Raw genomic sequence first — 17549 nt, forward strand, 5'->3', positions numbered from 1 at the left:
AGTACACTTATATCAAATACTGAATGCTTTGCATGGGTTTTAAGAAACAATTGAGTTAAGGGTTTCAACGCCATTTGAGTTTCCCTTGAACCACTAAATGCTGACTTGTGACTGTGGACTTACAAGAATTTACATGTTGTGTTCTTAGGTAGAAATATCTAAGCCATGAACAGATTAATCCTTAGGGTTATATAAAGCAGTAGCAAGACCTCCCATGTGGAAGAAGCTATGCTCATTTTTTCCTTTCTGAAAATAACTTTATTAGGAAATATCACACACTTGATTTATTGCCAGATGATTCACATGAAACCACAAGATACTTAAAGTCAAGTAGCTAATCCCATAGTTCACTTATTATTTCCATAAATCCAAACACTTTGAAACCTACTCTTGGTTCCATACTATTGAAATATCTTAGTTACAAATAAGACTAAATAGAGACTAAGACTACATAAACTCCTTTCTTGTGACTGAAAACTTGTTGGACCCCAAAAGCCTCTGGATATCAAGTCATGTTATCAATAACTCACAAATTTCTGATTTTGTCTGCACCTTAGAACACTGGACCTCCAGCATCCTGCAAAGTCTCAAGTGTCTCTTGAAATCCCTAAGGGGATGCTTTGCAAGCCAGTCTCTTTCATAGGACCAACCCACACCATTCTTTCCCTAGCACTCTGACTTTCTTTGTCTATTCTCTCTGCCCTTAGAATCACTTTCAGTGACCTTCATCTTGCCATGTCTTACTACTTCAATTTGACAATAATGTCACAAAGACTATAACCTAATCCTCACAAAGTCTTCACTTCTCAAGGTGCCATAGTCCTTCTGTGTTCTATATAGAAATGGTAGAAAATGACCTCTAACTTTATCCTCTGCTGCCATTGCCACTTGGGCCCTAAGACAGCACAAGTCCTTTCCAGAGTTTTACTAATTTTCTCATGAAAATGTTGTCTGCATCTTCAGGTCCTTAGAATCTCCAAACCAATTCAAATGTCCAATAAAGTATAGGTGCCATGCAATACTCTGAGTCTTTATGTCTTCCTCATCATAGATTATGTCTCAGAAAACAAAACAAAACAACCTCCTGTTTCTTTCTTTAGCAACATTCAACATTCCTCAGTATATTTTCAAGCATAGGGATAACAGTGGAGGGTAGTAGGAAGTGGGTGAAAGAAGGGTGTTTGGACCAGGCATCTCATCCTGGTTCCTCTGATTAATAAAAGGAAAGCAGAAATTGTCAAGAATTCAATGAGGTAGCATTCAATAATCTATTACCAAAATATCAAAACTAAATAGTAGGAAATAAATTACTATAAACCAAGGTTTAATCTGATGTTATTTATAACTATTGAAATCAGGATTATAAAATAATTTACATAGTAATAGCTACCATTTATTGTTCACTGCATGCTAAACACTGTCTTAGGTATTATAAGCATATTATTATATTCAATTCTGAAGGTAACAAATTATGATATTCTCTGTCTTATTTTTTCCAGATAAGGAAATTAAAGCTCGAAGTAATCTCACTAATGAAGTGAGCAAGGATTCTAACCTGAGACTCTTACTCTTAAACATACACTGTTAACCAGAACTACCTCTGGAACCTGATATATTTCACTCCCCCTAATAGTCACTGGCTATATTGACATTTATTAGTACTATTTTAAAGCTTATATGAAGCACTTCTGCCCCTCCCACCCAACAAAACCATCACTAAAAGATCATGTTTGTGGAGCATTTTCTTACTAGGATAGTAAAATAAACAATCCTTAATATTCTTTTAAATTTAACTTGGTTTCTTTGCTTGTATTAAGAGCTTTAGAGTATTCTTCAAGAAAAAAGATGGACCATATTAAATAATACTGTGCAACTTCTGCCTTGAAATTATTAATTTTATGAGCAATCACATACAATTTGAGATCTTTCTGATACCAGGAAGTGCTTTTTTTTTTTCAGAATTAGCAATAAAGTATGTAACATGAGTTGGAAGATGATGTAGTAAGTATCTTTTGGATAAGCCATACATGTGTGACCAGTTGACAGTTTAGGAGAATTAATCATAGAAGATACTTTTAGCTCAGTATTTTATCTTAACGTTAATTATACACCCAGTAAGTACCCATGTTTTTGCACACAATTCTAGTGAAACACAGACTGTTGAAACAATTCAGAACAGAACACTGTCAGCCAAAACACTTAACTCAATGCCATTCACAGCAATTAAAGTTAGAAGGACCTAATGGTTTCATTAATAATAGCCATAATAGTAACAAAAGCTGTTATTTGATGAGAACCAATTATATGCAGTTTTTGTTTATCATTTTGTTTAAATATCATCATTTCACAATATAAACAAGATCAGTTAGGTCCAAAAACCTTTAATTTATAGATGAGGACACTCAGGACCAGGGAAGTGAAATGTCTTGACCACATTAGCACAGCTGCTCAGAGGCAACGAACAGACTAGAAACATGTCCCCTAACCCAAATTCCTATTTGTTACCCTATGCTGTCTCAGGAAAATCATCCTGGATATGCAAAACCCTGGGAACTGAGCTAACAGCATTTTCAAGATGAAATGTGAGCAACTAATTATATACACAAATGGTCATGTGTTCTTTATTACTGAGATTTCAGTTAAAAATTAGCATTTTTAGAAAATATATATTTCCATATGGGTTTAGGCAGATTTAAAAACCAAATGACTTAAACGAGTTACATTTAATGAACAGAATCTCTGCTTAGTCTTTCGTCCATTCCACCGATGTTTGAAGTCAGCTTGATGGCCCTGGTAAGAGTCTGGTTTTACCTTCTGTGAAGAATATATTTTATCACAATCCCTTTTCAGTATAAAAACTCACTGCCTAATGAGTTTCTTAAGGCCCTGGTGCTAAATATGTTGCCACATAAAGAGAGAAAAATACAATAAAATGGCCATTGAGAGACCTGGAAAAGACACAGTGGCCACAAAGTCTCTACGCACATGTGTGTGTTAATTGAGTAGCATTTTCATCATATCAGGATATGGAGAGCAGTTTCAGAAACTCGACAGGTCAAATTTTTTTCAACAGAGATATCAATCGCGCTACTTGAACAGAGTTTGCATTAAAATTGCATGAGAGATCTTGAGGCAACAACTATCCTCAAGTTTACAGTACATCAGCCCATTATGTGACCCCAGTTAGAAAATAACTTGACAAATTCAATGGACACTAGAGTGGTTATGAACCCCAAAGTTCAGATTTAACAGAATGTGAATGGGGGCATCGTGAAATGGATTTATCAAATCTAACAATATCCTAGAATAAATATCAGAGAATGCTTAGTGTCATGTTGACAATATAGAGACCATCCAGAAGAAGATGGAGAAAAATTAAGTTTTGTGAAAAATGGAGTGTTGCTTATAGATAACTTCTAAACGGTGATTAGGTGGTTTGTAGTCATCGTATAGAATAGTCAATATAAGTATATTGAAGAGAAATAGGTCCTTATTTTGGTTGTGACACCAGATTACTATTTTCTTTCTTTTAACCAATCTTTTTATTTGCCTGCTTCTCTGTTTTTCATTTAAAAACTGTAGGGGTTGTATCAAAAAATTGTAAGGATACTTCTGGTCCTATTGAACAATAAAGCTAATATATTAGAATAGTGAAAATAGGGCATTTTAAAGCTCTATGGCCAGAAATGGCACCAAAGACTTCCAAGTTATAGAAAGAATAGAAATTACAATTCACATTATGATAGATAGGACTTATCAGAGAAAACGTGGATATTCCTTGATTCACTAATAAAATTTTGCAAAGATAAATTTGATCTTCAAAGACAGGAATAGACAATAATAATAAAATGTAATAGAAGAATTTTCTCTGGCTACAGATATATAGACCTTTCCAAACCAGGCATTACAAAATGTAAACCCAAAAGATAGTCTATGATTTTAATTTAATTTATCTTGTGAGGGGTTCCTGGGTGGCTCAGTTGGTTATTTGTATATAATTTCCCACCAGGTATTCTATCAAATGTCATGTAGCATCTGAGATGTTATAGAAGAATTCAATATTATTTCTCCTTTGCAAAGAAAACACAAGACTTAATAGGATAATGTTCAGAAATATTTTTTAAGTGTTTATTTATTTATTTTGAGAGAAAGAAAGAGAAAGAGTGTCCCCTGTTAGCGTGGAGCCTGACATAGGGCTGGATCTCACGACCTGAGCCGAAATCAAGAGTTGGATGTTTAACTGACTGAGCCACCCAGGCGCTTCATGTTGAGGACTATTTTTATGACCTGGCAATAATCATAAATTCTAAAATCTGCTATGATTCAGAAAATTGATGCTTATGATGGGAAAATTAATTCTACAGTATGTTGTGATTTTATGTGTATATGTGTATTAGTGCTTCCAGTGGTGTGGCAGCCTGTGTCAGGGCACTGTTTTCTGGATCATTTATTGCATGGCCAAAGAGGTTGGGAAAAATGGAGAGTAAATAAGGACTAATAAACTTCTTCTGGAAATAAGTAACTAAGATTAGCACACTCTATAAAGTGGAATCCCCAAATGATTTGAAGTTGGAATTTGTTACCAATTATATAGTAAATGTGAAAAACAACTTTACTCTATTTGTGTGATAATAAAAAAATAATAAATTCAGCACGGCATTTTTTTTTCTCATCAGGAGGGACTCTCCTGCTGAAAGCCTCATTTAGCAATAGCCAAATTGGTTTTTAAAATGTGGAGCTGACCAATGAGGTAATTTTTTATAATTGGAATTGATAGTTATTGGTTACTTAAATTTCTGTTACTCTTTCAGGTCATGTAGACAAAACATTTGACAGAAATGTTGAATTTTCTTCTGGAGGTTTTGGTGTCATGTAAAACAGTTTAAAACAATAAAAATGGGTCTAAAGGCTGGTTGGAGTTAACTAATTGTCGCCAGGTCTATTTGCCAGGCTTATGAATCACAGCTTTAGTTTCCTTTAAATCCAGAGCCTGTTTCTAACAGTCTGTTTCTCATGGCAGGCAAACTTTAGATTCAGCATATTAAAAGGTACAATGATTTGTGTTGGTTTCCCTTTGTCTTATATCTACAGCAGTTTGAGAGAGCAAAGAACTTTTAGCCACAGCAGGAATTTCCTGTAAAATACAATAAATAACTGTACTTTCCTCATATGCCACATCCTTTTTTAATTCCTAGGTCCTAGGCATTTTCCCACTACTTTAGGTAGAAATTTGCTCACTTTTACAGGAAGCGATACATGTAAATGTTTTTCATTTTTAAAATAATTAGCAAACATATAAAGATGTATCATTAAGTATAACATTAGCAGGACTTATACATTAATGGAACAAGCCACAAAATGTGGAGGACTTGCCCATCTGGCATTTACAAGTATAGTGTGACTGATGGAGTAACATAAACAGAAAATGAGATAACCTCAGAAATATATAAATATGGACAGTTTAGGAAGCACTGGCTAAGAGCTAGCTCATTTATAACCTTGATAGGTATAAATGAAGTGGCCTAATCTGATTGATAATTTTACTTTGTCACATTCAAGCTAGGGTTTGCACATTTCAGGAAGAGGAAAAGATTTTGTCAAAATTGATATATTCCATAAAAAGATAACTAATTTGCTTTGAAAGGAAGTTTAAGAAAGGCCTGGGAGATAGGATGGAAGACAAATGAAACAATAATAAAATAGCTTAGTGAAACAAACAAGGTTTTTGGTTGGCAGGGTAGGGAGATGCTTTCTTTTTTTTAACATGGGGTTTTCCTACATAGGGGAAATCCACACCCCATCCACTATTAGAATTCATCTGAAGTCTGATGGACTCTGGTTGCGATTTGGCCTGAAGGGCCTGATTCTTAATCATAAGTATGGGACTATCCCACTGAACAAGATTCGAATATCATAAAAATTCCTTCAATATAGGACTCTCTGTTCAACTGATTGCTGAGTCAATGCATCTTGGTAAAAGATTATGGAGTTTTCCTGCATCTAATGGCACCCTCTTATGTTTTTGCAAATGTATCATTATCAAAAATAATAAAAGTAAGCTATTTGTTAATGATCATAAATTGCAAATATAAATTATTACACAGAGAATTATAAGCCCCAGTTGTAAAGGAACTTTCTTAACCTCCTTATAATTTATTGTCCTTAACAACAAAAGAGAAACCTTTTTGGTATGTTTCAATGCATTGCTTACAGAGCCTTATATTTATTTGCTTACTAGCAGCACCAACAGCTCATTTCTGTGTGATCTATAGTATCTAGTCACATTATCCCAGATTCAGTTAATCTTGTTGTAATTAAGCCAGAAAGAGAGAGAAAACTGATCATTGAGTGAGCAGGTGACATTTTTAGAACCATGGTGTTTTTCCTTTTCCTTTGACGTGTTTGCATGGCTACTATGCAAACCTCTCCTAATCTTTTCATAGGAACATTTTCAATGAAGTCTTCCCTGCTCAAAATCTTCTATGCAACAAAATATATACCTTGGTGAAATTTCCTGGGGCACCAGGGTGTCTCAGTGTGTTGAACAACTGACTTGATTTTGGCTCAAGTTCTGATCCCAGGGTCATGAGATCAAGCCCTACATTGGGTGGGGACAGCTGCTTAAGATTCTCTCTCCCTCTCCCTCTGCCCCTCTCCCCCCTCCACACTCTTTCTCTCTAAAATAAAAACTAAAATTCCTGTCCAAATGACTGTCAATGAATGTTTTTAAAAATCCTACTTGATTGCATTACCATTACAATTTTTTTTTTTAGAAATAATGACGATGTAGATATTATAGTAACTAACACTTTTTAAAGGTTTACTAAATTCCAAGTACTAAATACCTCTATCTCTACTTGTATCTATAAATTTATATACAGAGAAACCACTAAGTCTGGATACATAAATTATACATAATAAATTATTTTCTCATTTATATCATAATAGTTAAAAAAGTAATATTTAGGTTTTCAGACTTTATGATCACATTATTAAAAACATGTATAGTAGGTACTATGTTTTTCTTAGGTTTACCTGTGAGGAAACTGAGGAAACCTACAAGTAGGTTTATTAATTTTACCAAGTGATTAAAAAGTGGTTGACTCAGGATTTGAACCAGGAAGTTTGGCTCTAGAGTTGATATTCTAGATCAGATCATAGTAAATGTATTATAAATTTTGATACATGATTTTTAAACAAAAAAAGTAAAACTTTATTATAAATACATCAATTAATGAGATGAAGAGAGGGGGGAGTTCATTTTGAAGGAGGCTTGGCAAAACCAATGTCTGCATTGTGCCTATCCTCATTTGTGGCCTATGGGATTGTTACACTTTGCAGAAATGCTTTGTAGTAAGACTCAGACAGGTGAAAGAATGCATGTGTGTGTAAAGAAGTAAGACTATAAGAAAGGAGAGGTAAAAATGAAGAACTGGCCTAAAGCTTGGACGTTCGGAATTTTGTAATGACAAGAGTTAGGATGGGGTTCAAATGAAGGTTAAAGATCTAGAATTGATTTCTGTAAAACAAGCTATTTCTGCCTACCCTTTAGGGGTATCCATACTCCAGTTTGTAGATCACTAGTCTAAAGTGATATGTCTAATATGTAAGACATATTATATGATGAAATGCAATTCTACCATAAATAAAACTATATTGTGTTTGAGAACCATTATGCTGGGTACTGTGGTCAGAAAAATGATTAAGACTGGGGGCGCCTGGGTGGCTCAGTCGGTTAAGCGTCCGACTTTGGCTCAGGTCACGATCTCACGGTCCGTGAGTTCGAGCCCCGAGTCGGGCTCTGGGCTGATGGCTCAGAGCCTGGAGCCTGCTTCGGATTCTGTGTCTCCCTCTCTCTCTGCCCCTCCTCCGTTCATGCTCTGTCTCTCTCTCTGTCTCAAAATAAATAAATGTTAAAAAAAAATTAAAAAAAAAAAAGAAAAATGATTAAGACTTAAACTGTAATTTAATGTAAAGCAAACGTGAAAAGGAACAAATGATAAGAAAACAAATTTTTTAAAATTTACAGTATTTATACTGCATATAGCATGATTCCTATGCATTTCAACAACTTATTTTTTATCTATTAAATTAAATATTAGTAAGTATGAAAATTATCATAACATATTAAATAATGATTATTCTAGCACTGTCATCAGAAATCCTCTTAGGAAAATAACTGTGTTGTTGTTTTTTTTTAATATATAAAATACATTAAAAATGACACTGGGGTGCCTGGCTGTCTCAGTCAGTGGAGCATGCAACTCTTAATCTCAGGGTTGTGAGTTTGCGCCCCATAATGGGTGTAGAGATTCTTTAAAAAATAAATAAAATCTTAATAAATAAATAATAGTAAAAATAACAGTTGGAGTAGAGCAAGCACATGGCTATGAATGTTAGCAGGTGCTCAAATAAGAAGAAATCTCCTTTTCACCAATCAGGATTAGAAAATGTAATATTGATGGGGTGCCTGGATGGCTCAGTTGGTTGAGCGTCCGACTTCGGGTCAGGTCATGATCTCACAGCTCATGAGTTCAAGCCCCGCATCGGGCTGTGTGCTGACAGCTCCGAGCCTGGAGCCTGCTTCGGATTCTGTGTCTCCCTCTCTCTGTACCCCTCCCCCACCCGTGTTCTGTCTCTATCTCTCTCAAAAATAAATAAACATTAAAAAAAAGAAAAAAAAAAGAAATGTAGTATTGTACCTCCTGGAAAGGAATCAGGCAAACGAGTGATGAACAGAAGGAATAAAGGCAGAGTGGATCCAAAAAGATGGAGAGAGGCAGGAAGTAGATATGATATTGAGAGGACAAGTGACATTTTAAAAATGGTGATGTCTACCATTTGATTTGAAGTTATTTGAAGTTTTCATTGCTAGCATAGCAACCTCTTCTGAATTTTTCATTATGAAAATCTGCAATGAAGTTTACTATGTTCTAAAGCAATTTATATGAACACAATTTTTTATGGAGATCAAAGGGCTATTTCAGGGACCAATACAAAATAGAACAACTTTAGGCACTAAAAGAAAGTCTGGTTAAAAGTGAATTAGCAAGGAGTTTTCAGAAAAGCATATTCATAAAGGACACCAAGGCACTTGATTCATAATAACACTGAATTTTGAGATGGGTGTTAGATTCATTCTCAAGTTTGCATGTGATAACATAAATGACAAGTATATATATAGCAAAGGTTCCTCATCAGCTGGGCTGAATTCATTTTGTTGAGGGGCACCTGAGCGGCTCAGTCATTAAGTGTCTGACTACAGCTCAGGTCACGATCTCACAGTTCATGGGTTCATGCCCCAACTTGGACTCTGCTGACAGCTCAGAGCCTGGAGCCTTTTTCAGATTCTGTGTCTTCCTCTCTCTCTCTCCCTCCCCCACACACACTCTGTCTATGTCTCTCAAAAAAAATAAACATTAAAAAAATTTAATTCATTTTGTTGAATTCGTAATTTTTATTTGAATCATTTTTCTTGGAAACATGGCTCCGTAATTACATAGCAAGATGAGAACAGGTATTTTGGGGAACATACTGTCTATTAGAAATCACATCTTTTGATTCTTTAAAAAATTACATTTAAAAATATATTTTGTATGTCTTAATACCTATTTTTATAATAGATGCTTAATCATATCTCTTAGAAAAATTATCTATATTTGGTTTATCTATATTTGGCTCTGAGCAACAGGATAGTGTGCAATAAAATTTACAAAGGATGGTAAGACAGTCATGGATGGAGTTGATCTATTGAGCATAGTTCCAAAGACTGAAGATATAATTTTTCTGGAGTATTTTAATACAGTTTACAAACATTGAGTTTCTGATTTACCTTAATTTACTTCCTACTGTTCTAATCAAACTGACTCACTACTGATTCTCTGAACTATTTGCTGAAAAATAAGATTTTCTTAATTTTTTTAAATGTTTATTATAATTTTTTCAATTTTTTTATTGTTTATTTATTTATTTTTGAGAGAGAGAGAGTGCAAGACAGGGAGGGGCAGAGAGAGAGGGAGACACAGAATCGGAAACAGGCTCCAGACTGTGAGCCATCAGCCCAGAGCCTGATGCAGGGCTCGAACTCACGGACCATGAGATCGTGACCTGCCTGAAGTCGGACGCTTAACCGACTGCGCCACCCAGGCGCCCCTAAGACCAAGAATTTTCAAAGTCTCACTTCTGTGCTGCTTTCATGAGGTTAAAATTAAATCATATATGAGTCAAACTAATATGATGGCAAACCGTCATTCTGATTCTCTGTTATATTTTTTAATCTCCCCAGAGACAATTATTCAGCCTCTTTCGTGCAGGAATTTAAACACACATTCACCTTGAACTGTACTTGTTGGAAATAAAATTTTAAAAACTACAGGGGCGCCTGGGTGGCGCAGTCGGTTAAGCGTCCGACTTCAACCAGGTCACGATCTCTCAGTCCGTGAGTTCGAGCCCCGCGTCAGGCTCTGGCTGATGGCTCGGAGCCTGGAGCCTGTTTCCGATTCTGTGTCTCCCTCTCTCTCTGCCCCTTCCCCGTTCATGCTCTGTCTCTCTCTATCCCAAAAATAAATAAACGTTGAAAAAAAAAAAAAAAAAAACTACAAAAGAGGCAATTGACTGCTCACAAAGAATCTTACCAATACTCTGCAAGTCAGAGATCAATCTAATGAACAGAAAACTGTTTATATTTGTACCTTTCATTTTCAAGCCACTTCCAATCTATCTCCTTCACACTATCCAATACATGTTAAAATTCGTAAGTTGGAAAGACAGAAAAATATTGTGTAATACTTTTAATTTTCACAAGAAGATGACTAGTACACACAGATGGTAGAGGTCAAGATCAGCTTTTGCCTAGTTAAGTGAATTGTCTTCCATTTTGTGCTCTTTCCTATATGTCTTCATAATTGGGGCTTATAAAAATTGATCTGGCTCCACTTCACATAAAAAAGTTCAGGGAGAAAAATCCAGCTGTCAGATATAAGTAGGCATTTTGAGCATTCAAGCCTTGTTTTAAGGAACAGTGAGTCATATAAAATGTAATGTGCAGAGGAAGCTGACACATAAAAGGACAGAACAACAATGATGAGTTCCCAAAGACACGCTGTGGGAAAAAGAATAATTATAGAGAGTCTATTTTTGGGTCCAGCAGAATTACTTCGGAATTTAAAAATCAGAAGAAGGAATTATGTCACTTAGCTTTGAATTCAAGATAAAATTATTTAGAAGCCTTTTTCATTAATGTTCTTATAGTTTATCAGGATGAAACATGATTAATTGTTAAATACTTTGCAGTCTAAAAATAAGTTAGGACAGGAAAACCACTTTAATTTTGTCAGGAAGAGGGTTGTGAGGTGTAATAATAATTGCATAATAACAGTTCCATGTTATCTGACATGGAACTATAATGCTAAATATAAATAAGACAAATCCGTCTACACCAGTAATCTTTCTGGAAGCACCAATGCCCCCTGAAACTTGTAATTAATGCCCAGGATTGAAATGGAAACTATTTGACCAAGGAGTTCAAAAAAATAGTCTCTAGAACAACTTAAATTTTTAAAACAGCTTACACCACTCCCCCATTTTCCTGTTCCCTTATTTATAAATGATATCTTCTTATGTTCCAATTACAGGAAAGTTTTACAATCATTTCTAGGAATCTAACAGTGACTATGTGAATCACAAAAGAACGACCTTTACAGGCCAAAGTTAGTTCAAATGAGCAACCTAGCTCTATTATTTTATAACGTTAAACATAACTTGTTTTCTATGTACGTATATATAGAAACATATATATATATATATATATATATAGTTATAATATTAAAAGCTTAGCTGCAGACATTATGTGTGTGTGTATGTGTGTCTTTGTGTGTGATGTTTGTGGCAAGTACTACCAGATCATTAATATTACTATATCTGCTGGACCCATTCAAATTAATTTAACATCCCTAGTTCTCTGGTCAAGGAAATAAGAACTTCAGGGCTAAATCCATACCTGATGATCCTGAGGAAATGACTTTATAAGTTTGACAGATGTCCATGAGTCTATCCTTACCAGTATTTTGTTAGACTACCTTTCAAAGTTTTCTTTTATTCAGAAGTTATTTGACATTAAGAATCATTCTGTGAAATATTTCTTACTATTATTAACATGTTCATATTATTCTCAACTCCACTGGAAATCCAACGTGTTACTTTCATTAGGGCCCGAATGTTCTTTTGGAGTGTATGCAATACCTGAAGGTAGGGCCATCCAGAGATTTGACAGGTGGCATCACAAGTGGTTGAAGTGTCATCGTAGAACCCTGGATGACAAGAGAACATTCCTGTGAATTTGTTAATATTATTAGTGAATAATGGGATTTTAGAGATTTTAACTTAAAGTTATATACTAGTGTGCTTCTTTTGTTAAAATCGTAAACCTTGTATTTCAAATGTTGAATTTTAATGGGAAGTTGGGAGGAGATGTATCAGGCACATTTAGGCTGCCAGGTTGCCACCATGTTAACCAAGAAGTAATCAAGAACTTTGTTCTTGGCACCTTGTTTTTTAAGAATGGAGATTCTAAGAGGCACAAACATGGAGGATGGTCCCTGTTGTTCAAGATCGTAGCAGTATGAAGAGGTGGATGCTCTGGAATGTTCAGGAGAAAGGTTGTTCCCAGAAGACAGGATGACTCAGACACATTCTAAGGACAGAATGACATAGCTGTTTCAAAGTATAGAAAGTAGGTCCATGCGATTGAAGTGGAATGAATGAGGGGCAAAGAATGTCATAGACCTTGTCAAAGAGGGAGGCAGAGGCTAGATCATGACAGTACAACATTTAACTTTCTTTAAACATAGGACATTACCAACAAGTAAGATTCATCCACTGCTAAACAAAGAATGTATATGAATGCAGTTTACATGCATCTTTCCAAACTCAAACTAATGTTGAAGGCAAGATATAGCTATAATCAAGTTTATCCTGCTTTGCATTTGCATGGTATTTAGACTTAATAGAACTTCAAAGATGTCAAATTTGTGTTTGCAAATTATGTATCTCCAATGGTTCATATTGTGATTTGAGGGACTTTGACTGAACTTATGTTTATGGATCATCAATGTGTTGCTACTTTTTAAAAATTTTTTAATTTTTTTTAGTTTAGAGAGAGAGAGAGGAAGCACATGAGTGGGGGAGAGGGGCAGAGGCGGGGAGCGGCAGAGAGAGAAAGGGAGAAAGGGAGAGAGAGAAAATCTCAAGCAGGCTCCATGTTCAGTGTGGAGCCCTACATGGGGTTCCAGTGCAGGATTCTGGGATCATGACCTGAGCTGAAATCAAGAGTCAGATGCTCAACCAACTGAGCCATCCAGACATCCCTATTTGTTGCTACTTCTAATGATAATCTTTGAATTATTGCCAAGGATTTCTATGAAGTCATAGGGATTTTTACATGAAAAGTCAAAAGTACTAAGAAAGCTATGTTAAAAGCAATCTCTGCAATCAAATCTTTCATGACTCAAAAAACATTTTTGTATTACTTTGTAAATGTTTACATCTTCACATATTTTAATAATTTATTATATATTATTATAAGGTGTGTAGTATATGTTCCAATTAGGATCATGATCTGGTCTGATTAAGGAGATGTGTATTTTTACACCAACAAACATTGCACATTTTTAGAATCTGGATTTTCTACAAGCTATTTTGGAAAAAATAAAAACTCTTGTCAGTCTCAGGCTTTACTGGCATATCTATGGAATTCAGAAGGTTCAAAGTTGAAGTTTACTTTGAGAATTTTCCCAACTTGCTATAAAGTAGCACATGAAATAGAAAGGACTACTGTTTTTTTTTCTGCATGGTTCTAAAAATTTTATTTTTCATTCCAGCTGAAAATGCTATGAAAGAATCTTTTCACCCTTTTGGTGATTTGGGGTGAGTGAAAGAACAAATATGTCAGTAGTCACTTCTGGCTATCAGAAAATTTATTGATGTGGTAATTTTGATTAGTAAATGTGTTGTACTTATTAATAATAAATGTCAGCATAGTCTTACTTCCACTTTCCTCTGAATAATATCCATATCTGTAGTACCAAAGATTAATTAATATCCAAGAAGAAAAGATACAAAGAGGGCACTTGAGTGGCTCAGTTGGTTGAGTGTCCGACTTCAGCTTGGGTCACAATCTCACAGTTGGGTTCATGGGTTCGAGCCCCACGTCAGGCTCCTGCTGACATCTCAGAGCCTGGAGCCTGCTTCCGATGTTGTGTCTCCCTCTTTCTGTGCCCCTCCCCCACTCAGGCTCTGTCTCTCTCCCTCTATCTCTCGAGAATAAATAAACATATTTTTTTTTAAAAAAGGAAGAAAATGAAATCAAAATCAACTAAACCCTGAAAACACAGAAAAGAAATATAGCAAATAAGGCTAATAGATAAACCCTCTTTATATAATGTCATGATGAAACACAACAATTGAGCTAAAATAATGCAAGCCTAAGTATGTTTAGTAAGAGGAAATTAGAACAGGGGAGAAATATATTGGTTAAATTCAGCTGATGGGCATAAGGGTAATCATCTCCAAAATGAAGGATTACGTGAAAGACAAAAATTCCAATACCTTCTATAATGTTTTTATTTGTAAAAAATAATTTTACCACAGTAGAGAGAGAGAGAGAGACACTAATTCTTTCAAGATCTTGTAGCTCCATAAATGATTTTAACTATTCAAAAGATTATAAAAAGCATACAGCACATGTCATTATACATTTGTCCAAAGTCGTGGAATGTTAATCACCAAGAGTGAACCCTAATGTAAAGTATGGATTTGGGGTGATCGTGAAGTGTCGACTGTAGGTTCATCAACTGTAACAAGTATACTATGGTGCAGCATGTTGATAGGGAGGGTGTGCATGAGTGGGGGCAGGGGGTGTGGGTAATCTTTGTTCCTTCCATTAAGTTTTGTTGTGAACCTAAAACTGCTTTTAAAAAAATAAAGTCTACTAAAGAAAAAGTGCACATGCACCTGAATGGAATTACTCATTTTCTTCCTCTATTTTTAAAAGAGATTTTGATATATATTTTGATGGGGGTTTTTGAATAAAGGAAATGGGGAGTTAGATATAATTCTGCACATTATCAGTCTGTGTTCTTGTTCATGGTGAAAAATGTTATTCATACATTCCCAGTTTTAAAAGTTATAAAACACTTTTTCCTTTCCCTGGACCAGCCAACCCAAAATAGACAGTCCTTCTCTTAAATAATTATAAGCAAAAGTGGCTTAACCATAATTCTGCAACATCAAGTCACTGCTACCCAATTAAAAACAAATGTTTCTGAGAAAAATTTTAATTCTTTTTACATACAAATTTGCTGTGATTCATAATCAGGACAATGCAAATTAAAACCACAATGAGATACTATGTTACTCCCACCAGACTGGCAAACATTTAAAAGCTTGACAGTAATACAAAGTGTTGGAAAGGATGTGGTGCAGTGGAAACTTCGTACACTGTTGATGAGAGTATAAATTGGTACAGCACTTTGAATTGCTAAATTCCTGAAACCCCACTTGTAAATTATAATCCCTGAAGAAACTCAGACACATGTGTACCAGGAGATTCGTAAAAAATACGTTCATTGCTTTATTGTTTACAATAGTAAAATGGTTGGAAGCAATCCAAATGTCTCAGCAGGAGAAAAGGGACATTCACTGTGGTACATTCATACAGTAGAACGCTGCAACCGTGAAAAGAAAGAACCACAGCTACATAGATACATTAATAGGGCTGCATCTCCAAAATGCTGAATGAAAGAAGCAATCTCTGAAGACTATATTCAGAGTGATTCCACTTTCATAAAAGTAAAACAAAATAACGCATTGCTTAGAAACACATATGTATGTGGTAAAGCCATAAAGTAAAGCAAAGGAATGATTAGTACAAGCTTTGGGTAATGGTTTACTGCTGGGGCTGTAAGTGTGACCTAATGGAGAGGAACATGACGGACAAGCTGGGTTCCAGGTATATAGGAATTTATTGATTTAAACAATATATTTGTGCTATACATAATCAGCTATATGTATAAGATTTTTTTTAGTTATAACACATTTTTGTAGAATAGTATGAAGAATATGATTTCTTTCTCTGTAATTATGCATTTTTTGTGGATTTATGTATCAGCATATCAAAATGCAATATATTTGGGATAGGTCAAGGCACTAGGTGGGAGAGCAGCTGTCTCACATAGTACTGATCCAATTTTTAAATTTTTTTAAGTTTATTTTACTTATTTTGTGAGAGAGAGAGAGACAGAGAGAGAGAGAGGACAAGCAGGGTAGGGGCAGAGAGAGAGGGAGAGAGAGAGAGAATCCCAAGCAGGCTCTACATCATCAGCTTAGTGGCCTATGTAGGGCTCAAACTCACCAATTGTGAGATCATGACCTGAGCCAAATCAAGAGTTGGTCGCTTAAGCTACTGAGCCACCCAGGCACCCCAGTACTAATCCAATTTGAAAGTTTACTTCCTTTTGGCAAGATATTGTTACGATTAGACCCCCTTGGAATATTTCACAGTTAAATCATAGTCAGTGCACAATTTAAACACATACTTTTACAAATATGATTTAGGCATATGAATTCTATTTGATTTTAGGTTACCTTCCAGATATGGAGGAAAATAAGGAACACCAATGATGAGCATCTCTTGAATTAATGTATATATGTGTGTGCATGTGTATTTATCCCCGAGTCCAATGAAAGAGGAAAGGGTCAGTAAAGTTGTATTTTGGATTATTACCTGGTTCTCAAGACTTTTAAGTTAAGATGGTTCAGACAGGGAAAATATACACCTAAATCACAAAACTAATAATTAGGAAAGCCAAAATTAAAAGAGAAGGTAATATATGTGTCTTGTTATTTATGTGTAATTCATGTGAATTAATGCTTGTTATTTCATTCAGAAAGAGAATTACTTGATTTAAAACATGGGTCATGTTCATGCTTTTATTTTGTTATTATAAATTTGAACTTAATTGTGTTTTTATACCTTAATTCTCATCATATCCGGAGTTCACTAAAGAGAAAACTGTTTTCAGGACACACAGGGATCATGTAAGCATCTCTTCTCTCTATAGGCTGAGCCATCTCAGCCTGATTTGGAAGGTTTAAAATGAGCCAAGGTTATATTTTACCAAACAGTTCTGCTGCTTTAAATGTGGTATGATGGATACAGCCCAACTTCTGGGCTGCCTTTTGAGAAGGTGTCCTAGACAGACTAAGACTTGCCAGTAGGTCAGACTCTATGTACCCTTAAAGTACAGTCATTGTCTTGAGCAGTTGGGTCCAAGCTTTAGAACACAATTATCATCCAGGAGGTGGTGTTTGCTTCTTACAACTTCTCGTGAACACTCCTCACCTCTTATCAGAAGGAATAACTTCTAGGCTTAACCCTCAAACCAATTTCCCAAACAAAAGGGCAGATAAAGTTTTCTTATCTGAACTGTTAGACCAAGCAGCTGAAAGGCATTTGCATACTAACTTTTCCTCCATGGCCTTGTATCCAAAGT

The 17549-nt window shown here is 35.3% G+C and overlaps 1 protein-coding gene and 1 long non-coding RNA gene across 3 annotated transcripts in view; one reads left to right on the forward strand and one right to left on the reverse strand.

Annotated features, from left to right (window-relative positions):
* The window catches only part of LOC147578586 (uncharacterized), a 291483-nt gene that overhangs the window by 209026 nt on the left and 64908 nt on the right, over window positions 1-17549 (forward strand). The window lies entirely within an intron of this gene.
* Window positions 1-17549, reverse strand: part of CALCRL (calcitonin receptor like receptor) — a 101883-nt gene that overhangs the window by 69615 nt on the left and 14719 nt on the right. Inside the window, exon 2 of one of the 2 annotated variants that reach the window (XM_086719111.1) lies at window positions 12241-12308. The exons of the other annotated variant lie outside the window; for it this stretch is intronic. The gene's annotated coding sequence lies outside the window, so the exon portion shown is untranslated. The remainder of the gene's footprint in view (window positions 1-12240; window positions 12309-17549) is intronic. 2 annotated transcript variants of the gene reach the window in all.

The sequence above is a fragment of the Puma concolor genome, chromosome C1 (genome assembly GCF_028749965.1).
Source record: "Puma concolor isolate L17-30 chromosome C1, mPumCon1.1.hap2, whole genome shotgun sequence".
NCBI lineage: Eukaryota > Metazoa > Chordata > Mammalia > Carnivora > Felidae > Puma > Puma concolor.